Genomic DNA, 13,297 nt, shown 5'->3' with positions numbered 1-13,297 from the left:
TAATGCACAGATATTTTTTATAACCTGATTGGATTAAACCATTGAACCAAGCATCCTCTAGTTCGATGACTGCCAGGAAGTTACCATATGTGATGAACTGGAGGATCTTCTTAAGAGTGACCATATGGAAATCGCGTTTCTTCAGAAACGTCAGCTCGTGCAGATCCAATACAGGGTGCCCAACTTCAGACTTTCTTAATCTTGAGTAAGATTGTTGCTCCTTCTCTGCCTTTGGCATGGCTTCATTGTCACTCTTCAGAAGCAATCTTAGGTTCTTTGCTTTAAAGTCCTGTAGCTTTCTATGATATTTCTTTTGTGGTGCATTTCAAGGTGTTCCCATGATGGACAACCACACATATGTCCAATGTTATATCCTGCCAGTTCAGTAGGTCATCAGCATAATAAAATGGGAGGCAGAACGTTCAAGGCAGTCATGCCTTTTTGTTCTGATCCTAAATACAAGAAGCCTGGTATCCTTGAAGCATTTCATTAGACTTGACTTGCTGACCTGACATTTTTGTTGCCTCTGTAACTGAAATTAGGATCTAGTCAGTCAATAAGATTGAAAATTCCAACTCTTATGCTCGTGTACTGTATGCTGGGTTCTAGTAGTGAAGACAGGTCCAATCACATCTGTAGGTCATACCTTCCAGGAATGGCCATAGCGTTGGAAGCTCTTATGGAGGTAGCCACCAGAGCGGAAAACCTTTTTCCGACGTTGGTCAGCCGGCGACCTTCTTTATCCGGAGGTGCAGAACACAGAGATGCCGGGTTTTGAGCTCTCCTTTGTGCAGCCTGCATATTTACGGAATACGGCCTAGGATGGCCAATGAGGCATGTGGGTGAATTATCAGGGGCTTTGTACTTCTTGTCCAGTTTCGGTATTACCACTGAAATAGTAGCTGATATCCTCATCAGTTTAAGACCTTCTTGCCACAAGTAATGCACTATGGGAATCGCCATAATGGATCGCTGAGTGCCTGGCTTGAAGTCATACAAGAAACACTCCGTTTATTTTACCGGAATAGGCAGAACAAAGCGTTTCGATCCGCTTTCCAGAAGGTCATGAATGCTCCCGTTGTCAGCAGGAGGAGAAATTGTTGGAGCAGGGATAGGAGATGACGGCATGGGAACTATGTAATCATCCCATTCATCCTGGGTGTCAACGTCAGTGTGCAATTCTCCATCCTCCACATGTTGTTGGTCCACATTTTGGGATATCCTCAGCAATAGTAATTGGAGGAGGCAAAACTTTTTCCCTGGTGAGTTTAGTGTAACGTGCCCTACGTGCTCAACAGGGGCATGTTGAGGAGGAAGAGGTTGTTGCGGAGCATTAGTCTCAGAAAGCGTCTGTAATAATCATTTAACATAAGATGCAAGTCCGTCACCAACAATACAGGAAAGTTAATAGATGGTTCTCTAAAATGGCAAGGATTTTCTTCCTCATAGGAATTACGTTCTTGAAAGGATTCTGTCTGTTGTACAGTAGAAGTATCAGTAAATGAATACTCTTCTGCTAAGTAAAAGGGAGGGTCATTGTCATCAAGCCCTCATCATCAGAGTCCTGACACTTAACTTTTAGTTGAGATGGACTATACGCAGGGCCAAACATACTCTCATCTTCAGACTCCTGAAAGTCAATCAGATGTGCTGGAGGTAATGGAGATATATTTGAAAAGTCCTGTATTTCTGAAAGCCCCAAATGGATTTTTCCTTCTGTCGACAGGACTGTCGACGCGGACACCTACACCATTGGTGGAAACGAGGACAGTGTCGTCGACAGTGTGATGGTAGACTCGTTGACGATGAAAGTCTCGGCGATTACGCCGTCGTCCGAGTCAACTGCAGTACCGTTGGCGCAGTGGCGACACTCGAGTAGCCATTGAAAGAGTACTCAATTGAATTTCATTTCTATGGAGGTCTTTGTAATGCATTCAGTACTACTAATTTCTGATGTTATCGTGAGACTCCAACCATGATGAAGGGGGAAGATTCAAGCATGTGAATCTATAAAAGATACAATACTGGAGAATTCTCCAGTTTTGGTATCTTTCAGATTATCAGATGTGTATTGCATGTTGTGAGTGAAGGGAGTCCTGCTCAGTCCTCTGCAGTTAAGTGATCTTTAGGCTTATGCCACTTACTTTGAGAGGGAATAGCACACTTGGATTTTACATCTGGGATAAAGAGACAATGTCTGTCAAATCGGAGATATGTTGGCATCTGGGGGAAGTGGAGTTCTATGAGCTTGCTTCTCATTGGTTAAAGTTTGGTTGTTTTGAAATTATGTGAAAAGGCTAATAATGTGACCATGCAAAAGCTTTACAGGCTGTGTCTAACCTTTAACTGGCAAGAATAGAAACCCTCAGGACTTCCAGCTCGATGACAGGGATGATTCAAGAATGTAGAAATCATATAGATTGTGGCAATGATGTTATCTAAATTGGACTACTGACATCAATTTGTAGCTCATGGACAAGGATTGCTTGTTGTATCTCTTTATCCAGCCAGCTTGACCACTTGACCATCATGGGGTAAGCGGAGGAGTCCTTCGGCATTGGTTCTGAACTATTCAGCGTCTTACACAGTTGTTGGCTCTACTTGGTCATCAGCCTAACTTTAAATGTCACTGCGTGTACATTCATCCTGACCATCTGTGTCTTCCTCGTGGCCATCATTGGCAAAGTTCACATGCTATTGGCATGGAGACAGAATAGGTGCAGATGACGGTGGTTGAGGACATAGAGAACAGAGGCTGGAGAAATAAGCAACTGTAACATTAAGACATTGCAGTAGCTTAGGAGCATCTGCTCAGGTACATTTGAGAGAGAAAACTTTGCTTACATTTTGAAACCATGCTATGAGGGAAGACTGTGGCTCCGATACCTATGGCTGAAGCAATGGTATCAGATAGCTGTTATAATGTTTACTCAGTGGTAAACTAAAAGCTGTTGGCATACATTAGATTCAGGCTCATGAATATAATGGATGCATGGATGCTCAAAGCCTATGGTTCAAGGCTAAATGTTTGCTGCCACATTCCCTTGAAGATAGCTTCATTATGTTGTTCTTCTTGTCATCATCAACCCACTCATGTTTATCCTTCTCATCCTCTTGTCTCCAATAGGGATCCGGCAAGCTGCAAAGTTATCCTGATAAGAGGCTGCAAAGATATAGCACATACAAAAAATCTGAGCCGGTAAAGGTGGAAGAAACAAATGACACTAAGGGAAAAAGCAGTCACAACCAAATGGTAACAGAACATGAGGAATAAACATACAATTGAAATGCAGGTGGGGTAAACTCTGCCAGATCCAATAACAGTACAACAACCTATTGATCAGAAACTGGCAGTGACAACTGACAAGGATACTGTCAAAGGGATCTGAATGAAGACAGGAGAACCTATGACTTACGGATGACATGCTGTACATGTGTTCGACGTCGATGAAGGATAGCAGCCAATGAGCCAGCAACTGACAGATATTATTTAGATATTACAAAAAACAGTTTGAGAGCTGATTATTCAGTCTATGTTGCCAGTGCAGATTTTTTCGATGCAACTTAAGGTGCAGCTTAAGAGACTTTCCTTTTAGAAGAGGTATTGTAGGTGTGCTGTTGTGGACAATGACAGATGAAGAGTTTGGCCTAGTCCCCAATAAAGGTGGCTGGCCTGTGGTATGAACTTTAGGGGCCGACTCAGAGGATCTTCTTGGCCACAGAGGAGGTCTGGAAAGAATTTATTTTTATCGGTACAATGTCATGTTTTTGGCTTTTTAGGAAAGTAAATTCACTTAGCAGTAGGCATTTCTTCCAAAACAGCCAGGGCTAGAAGCCTCTAATGCTTTACCTTTGGTAACGGTCTTTCTGGTAGAGATTATCTAGTAGCGATTCCTCATCTTTTGAATATTCCTTAGGCATCAGTCTGGATGCAGAAGTTTTTTTACAGTACCTCTATGCTGTGCAGCTTTGTACTGATGCCATTCCGCTACAGAAGTCACATGCAGGGCCTACATAGGCGCCACTCTAGTGAGCTAGCGTCAGTTGCTTTAGAAATTGATGGACCAGTGTGCAGACTCCTAGTCTTGGGATCGTATTATTGGCTAGAGTCCAATCACTGAATGGGGAAGATGGGATGGTCGGTGAGGAATATGTGGCTAGTTAGAGTCTACCAGAAAAAGAGTTACCAAGGTAAGTAACTTTTTCTTCTAACAGAAAAGTCTAGGCGCAGATTACTCCTCTTTTGAATAGATACCAAAGCAGTACTTATTGGGGTGGTGGTCTTTGAATTCGACTCAAACCAGAAAGCTCTGCACGACTGGGGCAAAGTTCCCTTTCCAGTGGACTTGGCTGTCCAGGCAACAGTGCTTTGTGAATGTATGAAACGAAACCCATGTAGAGATGGTACGCTTCTGCACAGCTTTGCCTTTTTTTTGTTCCGGTGAAGCGCCCAAAGTCCTGATCGTCGACCTGGTATGATTGATGTAGATGCTGAGCGCTCTTAAGGGGTCTAAGTGATGGAGTCTCTGCTACTCATTAAAGGGGTAAGGCGGAGCATAGAACGCCGGCATGGTGCTGGGTTGCCTGAAGTGGAACGGCGTCACAACTTTCTGTAAAAAAGTTGCCCTAGTTTGAAGAACCAGCTTCTTGGGTAAGAAAGTGGTGCATGGTGGATGAAATCAGAGCATGACACTCACTCATGCTGTGCTGAGGTTATGCCAACAAGGAGCACAGTTTTGATGGTGAGGAGTCGAAGGAAGCAGTTGAGATACAGTTTGAATGGAGTACACATTAAATAAGGACGAGATTGAGATCCTACGGGGGCATCATAAAGCGAATCACAACTGGTGAATCACAACTGGTGATTTAACCAAAGAGGGCTGATCAGGCAGCCATGAGAAGGCTAAGAGGGACGATTAACTTTGCTCATAACAAAGCCTTGCGAGTGACAGAACAAATAACAAGAAGAGAATGGAACTCGCACAGCAGGTAAATCTAAAAAGCTGTAGATTTGTAATGTTCTGTAGTGTGCTCAAAAAGGTAACACTGTCTGGCCAAACAGTGAAAGAATCTGTGAGAACTAATACAAGGCTCCTCCACTTGGGGAGGGGCAGCTCTGAGCACAACTTCGGGGGACTCAGACGGTCTTATTCCATATATCTGTGGATCAACATAAGTTCATTCCAAAAAGTTCATTCCAAAAGTACCATGTAGTTCATCCAACGTGTGAAATTTATTAAACTTATTGCAAATTCATAGTTTAAGTAGCATCACGATGTTCAAAAGATTCTGGATGAATAATGCGATGTGACACATATTAGCAAATCCCGATGCATTTCGGGCACCGCCCTTCCTCAGGGGTTTACTCTACAAGCAAACACAAAAATCTACGTATCAGTTACATAACCTCATCTTCACATTAAAACAGAAGCGATTAACAGGTCTCCAATCAAACGAAAAGTAATCAGACAGATAAGGTAAAGAAAAAGACGGTGCTATAACCGTAAAGAAGTGAATCGAAGATAGGAAAAATGTTGACTAGCCCGTGAAATAACAAGAGATCTGAGTTAATAACTGACGCCGATGAATCCCAAGCTGACGAGAGGTCACCCAGTGAAAGTAACCCCCCAGTGTCTAAAAACGTTATAGCGTGTTAGCAGTGTGAAACAAACAACAGACCCACACCCAATCGTGAAATGTGACGATTCAAACTATGAAGTCCCGGATGGGTACTTACAGTGTCAGAACTTCGTTAGAACTCCGCGGAGTTCTGCATCAGAAAGGTGAACCGAGCCCACAACTACGCGGGCGTGTGAGGGTGTACAGGGTGATCAACACCGAAGAGGGACTAACAAAGTATAGCCTGTAGGTGGTCGCCATCTTGTAACGGGCAAGATAATGAAAAACGGAACGTGAAAAGAAGGGAAAGAGAACCAAATAAACCAAAAGGTAGAACATATATCAGAAGTAATCATGTAATCAACAAATAATAATAACAAGAAATGATGGGAGCATGTTAAAGGTAACATAAGAATTCCATACGGTCTTCAACCCATGGGGCACCATTGTGGACATAAATCGGATCCAAAAGTTCTCTCTTTTAAGTAAAGTGTTCTTGTTGTTCTGGGTAACCTTCACTTGTTCCAATACTTGGAATTTCAACTGAGCAGCATTGTGTCGGTTTTCATGAAAATGTGTCGCCACTGTGGACTTAAAGTTCAAGGTTCGAATGTTACTTTTATGTTCTAGGATCCTCACACGGATCTTTCTTTCAGTGTGACCTATGTAACATTTCCCGCAGGGACATTTCAGTAGGTATATGACATTACTGCTGTTACAGGTGGCATTGACTCGGAGTTTAATCGGGTAGCCTTTCATCGGGTGGTTGGTAGTGTTCCCCTGGATACAGTTATTACAATTGCTACAATTGTAACAAGGTCTTAGACCCTTGTATGTGATTTTGTGTCTGAGATGTTGGGTTTGGTCAGGATTTCTTTGATGTTTCTACCTCTAGTGAAAGCAAACATAGGGGGTTGGCTGAACAGTCCATTAAAATCAGGTTCCATCGTCAAGATGGGCCAGTGTTTACGGATGATGCGTTGAAACTGATTCAAAATCACTGAATATTGATTATCCATTTATATCTATTTATTTATATAGGTATATTGTTGGAGTTGGTTTGGGTAGTGGAAGCTTGCACCACGAGAATCTCTGGAGAGGGTTGCTGTGACAAAGAGGCAGGGTCCCCTGGAGTAAGTCTTCACCCAGATCCAAAGGAGGCTATCGGCCAATGCTTCATTGAAGAGGAGGAGAGGCTCAAAAGTAGTAGTGCGCGCCGGAGCCCTGGTTATCTAGCGATACCAGGCCACATACATTTTCAAAAGAAGTCTGGCCAGGTTGCAAGACTTTGGTAAATACATTTGTTTTCATCTTTATGGTGGGGGGGTAGTGGTGAAGAACTTCAGCCACTCTGCGCATAACAATGGCCTGGGAGGACTTGAGATATAAGATTGGGTTGGGGGAGAAGACAGAACGACCTGCCTTCTCCGGCTGATAGTCGCTTCCATCAATGAGAAGGCAGGATGATGAGGGGGGTGGAGGAATGTGGGGTGGGGGTAGATGGGATGTAACACAGTTTGGGTTAAGTTGTTTATGGTATAGTTTGTCGGTCGCATGAGTCATTGTAACAGGGGACTCCTGTAGAATAACTAATGCAGAGGAGAGTTGCTCTCCCCCCTTTGGACTGGGCACCAAATACACCCAAGCACTAGACATAAAAGGGGCCAACACCCAGCTGTTACGGTACTGACGTGGAACATCAATGGTTTGGCCGACAAAATCAAAAGGAGACTCGTGACAATTCATTAAAAGACTCCACCTGGATATTGTGATGCTTCAGAAGACCCATCTCAGAGGCATACAATGTAGATTTATAGGTGGAGGGGGTTATACTGTGTTAGTCCATAAGGGATACACCACCGGGGCGAGGGGAGTGGCCATATTGATCAGGAAAAACATTGCCTTCCAAACCACACGCCTCTGACAGGACCCCATGGGCAGATACGTGGGGGTGACAGGGCAATGAGGAAGGACCGAGGTAACATTGATATGTGTATATGCACCACCCAGACTTCAAGCACCCGCCATGAGCAAGGTTGTAGACGTCCTGCTCGAAACGCCCTCCAGTCTATATATAGTGGGGGAGTGGGAGTGGGGATTTTACTGATATAATACACCCAGAGTTGGATCGCACTGGAGGAGTGTACAAAAACCACCCCCCTGTTGCGGTTCTCCAGTACAATGGGGCTGGTGGACACATGGCGGTGCAAACACCCACAGGCAAAACAATTCTCCCATTACTCGGGGGCACATAACACAACTCTAGATTGGATTAAATCTTAGTCCCCGGGGATGAATTGAATGAGATAAGCCAAGCAGAATACGCAAGAGGTCTCTCAGACCACTCTACGCTTTTGGTTAGAATAGGAATGAGGGGTTGAAGCAATGACCAGAGATGGAGACTTGGGACCTGCAGAACAGTAAAGTGTTGAAAGGTATCCGGGCAGACACAAATATATTTTCAGGAAAACAAGAATTAGGTCTCCTACGGGGTGATGGTGTGGGAGGTACACAAGGCAGTGCTATAAGAAAAAGCACAGTCTCGTATCACATGCGGATAAAAAAAAAAAGAAAAAAAAGTAGGTGCCTAGAAGAAATGGAGCATAACATACTAGAGCTTGTCAGAAGTGTCCCAAAGAAAGGACCCCATACTGACTCGTGGACTGACCGTTCTGAGACAAGAATATAGAGAATTAGCTATGGCCAATGCCAGAAAACAAAGGCTGGCTACACTACATCACCTTTACGAAGTGGCGGACAAGGCAGGAAAACTGTGGGCCTGGATAAGCAAATAAGAGATGCAGGCCGGATCGGTAAGGGAAATGGTTGACTGCCAGGGAACCACTCACTCCACGGACTAAGGGGTGGTGTGAGCATTTGCTGAATACTACAGAGACTTCTATCGGACCTGTAACCTTAAAATCACAATCATAGATTAATAGCTAGCGCCAATTAATACACCAACACTGGGGAGGGAAGAATCCCAAGAATTAGAGGCAGACCTGTCCCTGATGGAGATCTAGGAGGCAGTGGCAAAACTGCACCCGAGGAAGACCCAATGGGCTGCCAGCCAATGGGCTGCCACCAATGGGCTGCCAGCCAAACTCTACAAGCTCTGTATTGATCTCCTAGGCCCCCACTTACTCCGGTTCTTCACTGATGCACACAAGGAAGGTAAATTACCTCCCAATTTAAGAATGGCAACCATTGTGGTCATACACAAGAATGGGAAACCTCACAAACAATGTGGCGTGTACAGACCCATTTCACTACTAAACACAGAAGGGAAGGTTTTAAAAAAAAGAAAATCTTTTTATTTGAAAAACCAGCTCCATAACATGTGAACATCAGTTAGCAACGGGAGTTCATTGAGAATTTACAAAGAAAATCAGCCACAGATTCAATAAATAAAAAACTATCAGTTCCACCTACCCCGACAGATCCCTCCCCACACACATTGACCAAGCCCCAGTAGACCTCCAATTTTGAACCCAGCAGTACAGACAAATTACAATCCCCACCCACCCCCACTCCTCCTTCCCCACGGCAAGATTATAGCATGACCCGTCATAGAATAGCCCTAGGTCAAGGAGCCCAATACCACGCAGGTCTCACTGGGTCACCCGGGCGGATGCCTGGACATGGAGCAACAGGTACCACCTCTGTGCCCTTCAGGACAGTGCATCATCCGCCTGTGAGTCCAGCCACTCTCCCCATACCTTCTCCAAGCCTCCCATATTTTCTCCCATTTCCTAGGGCAACCTCGGCTTTTGTAGATGACCTTTTCAGCCCGTTGGCACCAATCTAGATCTCTCTCCCACTCTTCTACCGTAGGCAAGAGATCAATGCTCCATAACCTCGCGATATTTCTCTTGGCTACCATGTTCGCCAGAGCTAACCAAATCTTATTCCACTTCGGCCAAGTGATGTCACTGGTGACCCCTAAGATATGCCATCTGGCCTCCATCGGAACGTCCGTTTCTACCACTTCCGACATAATGCCTGCCAGTCTGGACCAGTAAGTCCGGATTCTGGCGCAAACCCACAATATGTGGAAAAATGTCCCTTCTCTCCACACCCCCGTATGCAAAAGCGGGAGGCCACATAACCTATCCGGTATTGAGTCGTGCGCGGGGTGTATGACCTATGTAGGATGCGCAGTTGGACGAGCCGAAACCTGGCCCGAATCGCCACCTCACTGGGACACTGCAGAGCCTCCCCCCAATCATCATCCTCCAATAGTTCCAGATCAGACTCCCACTTTTCCCGCAGGGACCCCAGTGTGTCAGCAATATGGTTTATAAGCTTCTTGTACGTGAGGGAGACAGCTTTGTCAATCATGGGGTCCAGGAGTAATCTATCCTCCAGCAGAGCGTACTCAGGTATATCTTCCCCCTGCAGGAGGTGTCAGTGTAGGGCACGTTTAAGTTGTTGGTAGTGTAGAAACTCCCCGTTCTCCATCTGGAATTCAGCCTTTAAGTCTGCAAAACCCACCATCCTCCCCCCTCTTGCGTATGTCCCCCAGCACATCGATACCAATTAAGCTCCACTGACGCAGAGTCCATAATTTTGCCACTTCCGGTAAGAAGGTCCTGGCCCACAGGGGAGTCTGCTCCGTGAGCTTTGCTTCCCACCCTAGTAATTTTGTTGCCCGTTGAACTCTCCCACCACCGCTGCCGTTTGGGGAGGCAGAGGTCGGCCCCGGCGACCCCTGGCATAGAGGGCCGCTAGGTAGGTACCGCTCCCAAAGGCTAACCAATACATCCTGTATGCTGGTTCCTCCAATGGGGCAAACACCCATCCATTAACATTGATCAACTGCGTCGCCCAGTAATAGAGGCGGACATTCGGCACAGCCAACCCTCCCTCATACGGTCCCCTTTTCAGTTTCCTAAGAGCTATTCTTGGACACCCACCACCCCAAAGTAAGGAACGCTGTTCAGTTTCAATCGACCTAAAAATGTGGTCCGGGAAGGGAGTACACTGCAGAGCACAGAGCAGGCGCGGAAGGACCATCATTTTAAATAAGACGGCCCTCCCCATCAAGGAGAGCGGGAGGAATCTCCAATGCTCCACACGTCCCCGTGAAGATGTTCCAACTGCGTAAACACATTCAAGCGCAAAAACTCCGAGTCTGACGGTGTGATCCAGATTCCTAAATATTTAAAAATGTCATTCCAGGCCAGACCGCCACAGTCTGCCGATATCTGGGGCTGCGGCCCTGCTAGGACATGCCCCAGGGATTTGTCCCAGTTTATACGGTACCCGGAATAGGTACCGAACTCGTACAGAATTGCCATTAGTCTTTGAATGGAAGCTTCTGGCCTCTGGACATAAAGGAGGATGTCGTCAGCATATAACGAAATACGTTCCTCCCAGCCCCCAACTAGGTTTATGCCCCATACCAAGGGGTCTGCCCGAACACAGTCCGCCAGCGGTTCCAACACTAACGCGAACAAGGTGGGCGAAAGGGGACAGCCCTGAAGCTTGCCCCTGCTCAGATGGAACTCTCTGGAGAACACTCCATTGACCCGGACTCTTGCGAGTGGCTCGGTGTATAAAAGCCGCACCCATTTTCGAAATTGGTCTCCGAAACCCATCTTCTCAAGGACAGCATAAATATAGTGCCATTCCATACTGTCGAACGCCATACGGGCATCCAATGACAACAAGGTCGCAGGCACATCAGGCCGTGCCGCCACCCCCTGCAAGATTCCGAACAGACGCCTTAGATTTAGTCACGTACTCCTGTGGGGCATGAAGCCAGACTGGTCGCGATGGATCAACGACTGGATAACAGCCCCATGTCTAGTAGCCAGGATCTTACCGATTACCTACGTTTCAAAATTAAGTAGGGATATTGGTCGGTAGGAGCTACATAGCTCCTGCGACTTGCCTGCTTTGTGGATTACCATGATCGTCGCCGACCGCAGGTCCTTGAGAAGTGCCCCTAACTGTTTGGCTTTGTTGAACATATGTAGCATATGGGGCGCAAGTCGGCTCGACACACATCCGAACGCTTCGCCGGAAACCCGTTGGGTCCCGGTGCCTTCCCCGCCTGCATGTCACTCATGGCATCCTCCACTTCCTGGACCGTTATTGGGGACTCTAGGCTTTTCCGATCTGCTTGCTCCAGGGCAGGCAGCCACAAGGGGGCCAGAAAGTCTCGGCACTCCTGCTCTCTCCTGGTGGAGCGTGATCTATAGACAGACTCATAATAATGTGCAAATTCTGCCGCTATCTCTTTGCCCGTGGCTATCACCGACCCATCCAACCGCTTAATCCCCGGCACCCAGTTACGCTCCCGATCCCGTTTCTCCAGCCAGGCTATCATTTTGTTGGCCTTATCCCCCAAGTCATAGACACGTCTCTGGATTGCTGGAGCATGAGATCTCGCCTGGTCAGTGAGAATATCCCTCATCTCTTTTTCCAAGAACTGTCTCCTATGTCCCTTGTCCTAATTTTGCTCGAGGGATCCATCTCCTACCCCCTCCAGATTCTGCAGGTCCTGTTCCAGCTCAGAAGGGAAAGTTTTAGCCACCATCCTACCAACCCGCCTTCTAAAGTATATCACATCCCTTGTTCACGATAATCAATCGGAATTCATACCGTCTGAATCTCCGAAGGACCCATAACTGGTTAATGAAGGTGAGAGACCGGGAGACTCCCCACATATTCTTATCGTTCGATGCAGAAAAAGCGTTCGGCGCAGTACACTGGCCGTTTCTGGACTGCACTCTGGCCAAATTCGGAATAGGGCCTAAATTACACAGCCGGGTCGCACTCCTTTATAATCAGCCTATAGCTACGGTGCAAACCAATGGGATACGCTCAGCAACATTCCCCATTGGGAGAAGGACGCAACAAGGTTGCCCTCTGTCGCCACGTCTCTTTACGTTAACCCTCAAGTCCCTTGCCTGCAACGTTTGAGATCACCTAGATATCTGGGGCTTTCAAAGGGCTTCCACAGATTAACTTTTTTTCTACGCAATGTTTTACTATATATCTCTGACCCAGACACAGCAATCACAGCCCTATTTGACAACATAGTAGAATATGCAGTCGTTCTTACTATAAAAATAATTTGGAATAAGTCTATCCTATATTGCCCTAATAACATCCAAATAGGATGGCCACTACCCGGCGAACTGAGGAATGCACAAGAAAGCTTTCAATATCTGGGAATACTTGTGACCCCACATTGCGAGAAATGTAGGCAAGAAAACCTCAGAAAGGTCCTGCGAAACTTTAAACTGGACACGGAGCGGTGGAGGGAACTCCCTCTCTCCCTGCTTGATGAGCAGCCATTTTTAAAATGATCACTCTACCCCAATTGTTGTATGCCCTCCAAAATACATACCATCCACTTCCCAGGTGCATCTTCGAAGAATTGGACAGCGGACTTAGATCTCTATTATGGCAAGGCGTCACCCCAGAACAGCGCTCAAAACACTACAGGGAAATCCCTATAATGGAGGGATTGCGCTCCCAGATGTGGAGGCCTACTACTGGGCTTCTCATCTTGTACACAAAAGAATAGATTCATAGGGCCACGGATCATCCAACATATCGCCTAGAAAAGGAAGAGATGGCACAGCATACATACTTACATTATCTCTATGGGGGGGAAGAAGGACCCCCAACTACTGCCCACAATGCAAGTCACACTAGCAGCATG

At 46.2% G+C, this 13,297-nt stretch overlaps 1 protein-coding gene and 1 long non-coding RNA gene across 6 annotated transcripts in view; one reads left to right on the top strand and one right to left on the bottom strand.

Annotated features, from left to right (window-relative positions):
• Nucleotides 1–13,297, bottom strand: part of WNK1 (WNK lysine deficient protein kinase 1) — a 1,566,458-nt gene that overhangs the window by 130,472 nt on the left and 1,422,689 nt on the right. The gene's annotated exons all lie outside the window — the stretch shown is intronic.
• LOC147733954 (uncharacterized) lies at nucleotides 20–3,806 on the top strand. Its single transcript, XR_015307600.1, has 3 exons — nucleotides 20–881; nucleotides 1,727–2,873; nucleotides 2,911–3,806. It is a non-coding gene; the product is annotated as an uncharacterized LOC147733954 (long non-coding RNA).

This window comes from Lissotriton vulgaris, chromosome 1_2, assembly GCF_964263255.1.
Source record: "Lissotriton vulgaris chromosome 1_2, aLisVul1.2, whole genome shotgun sequence".
Lineage (NCBI taxonomy): Eukaryota > Metazoa > Chordata > Amphibia > Caudata > Salamandridae > Lissotriton > Lissotriton vulgaris.
Note: the sequence above shows the minus strand (reverse complement) of the source record. Positions and strands in the feature narration are given on the sequence as shown.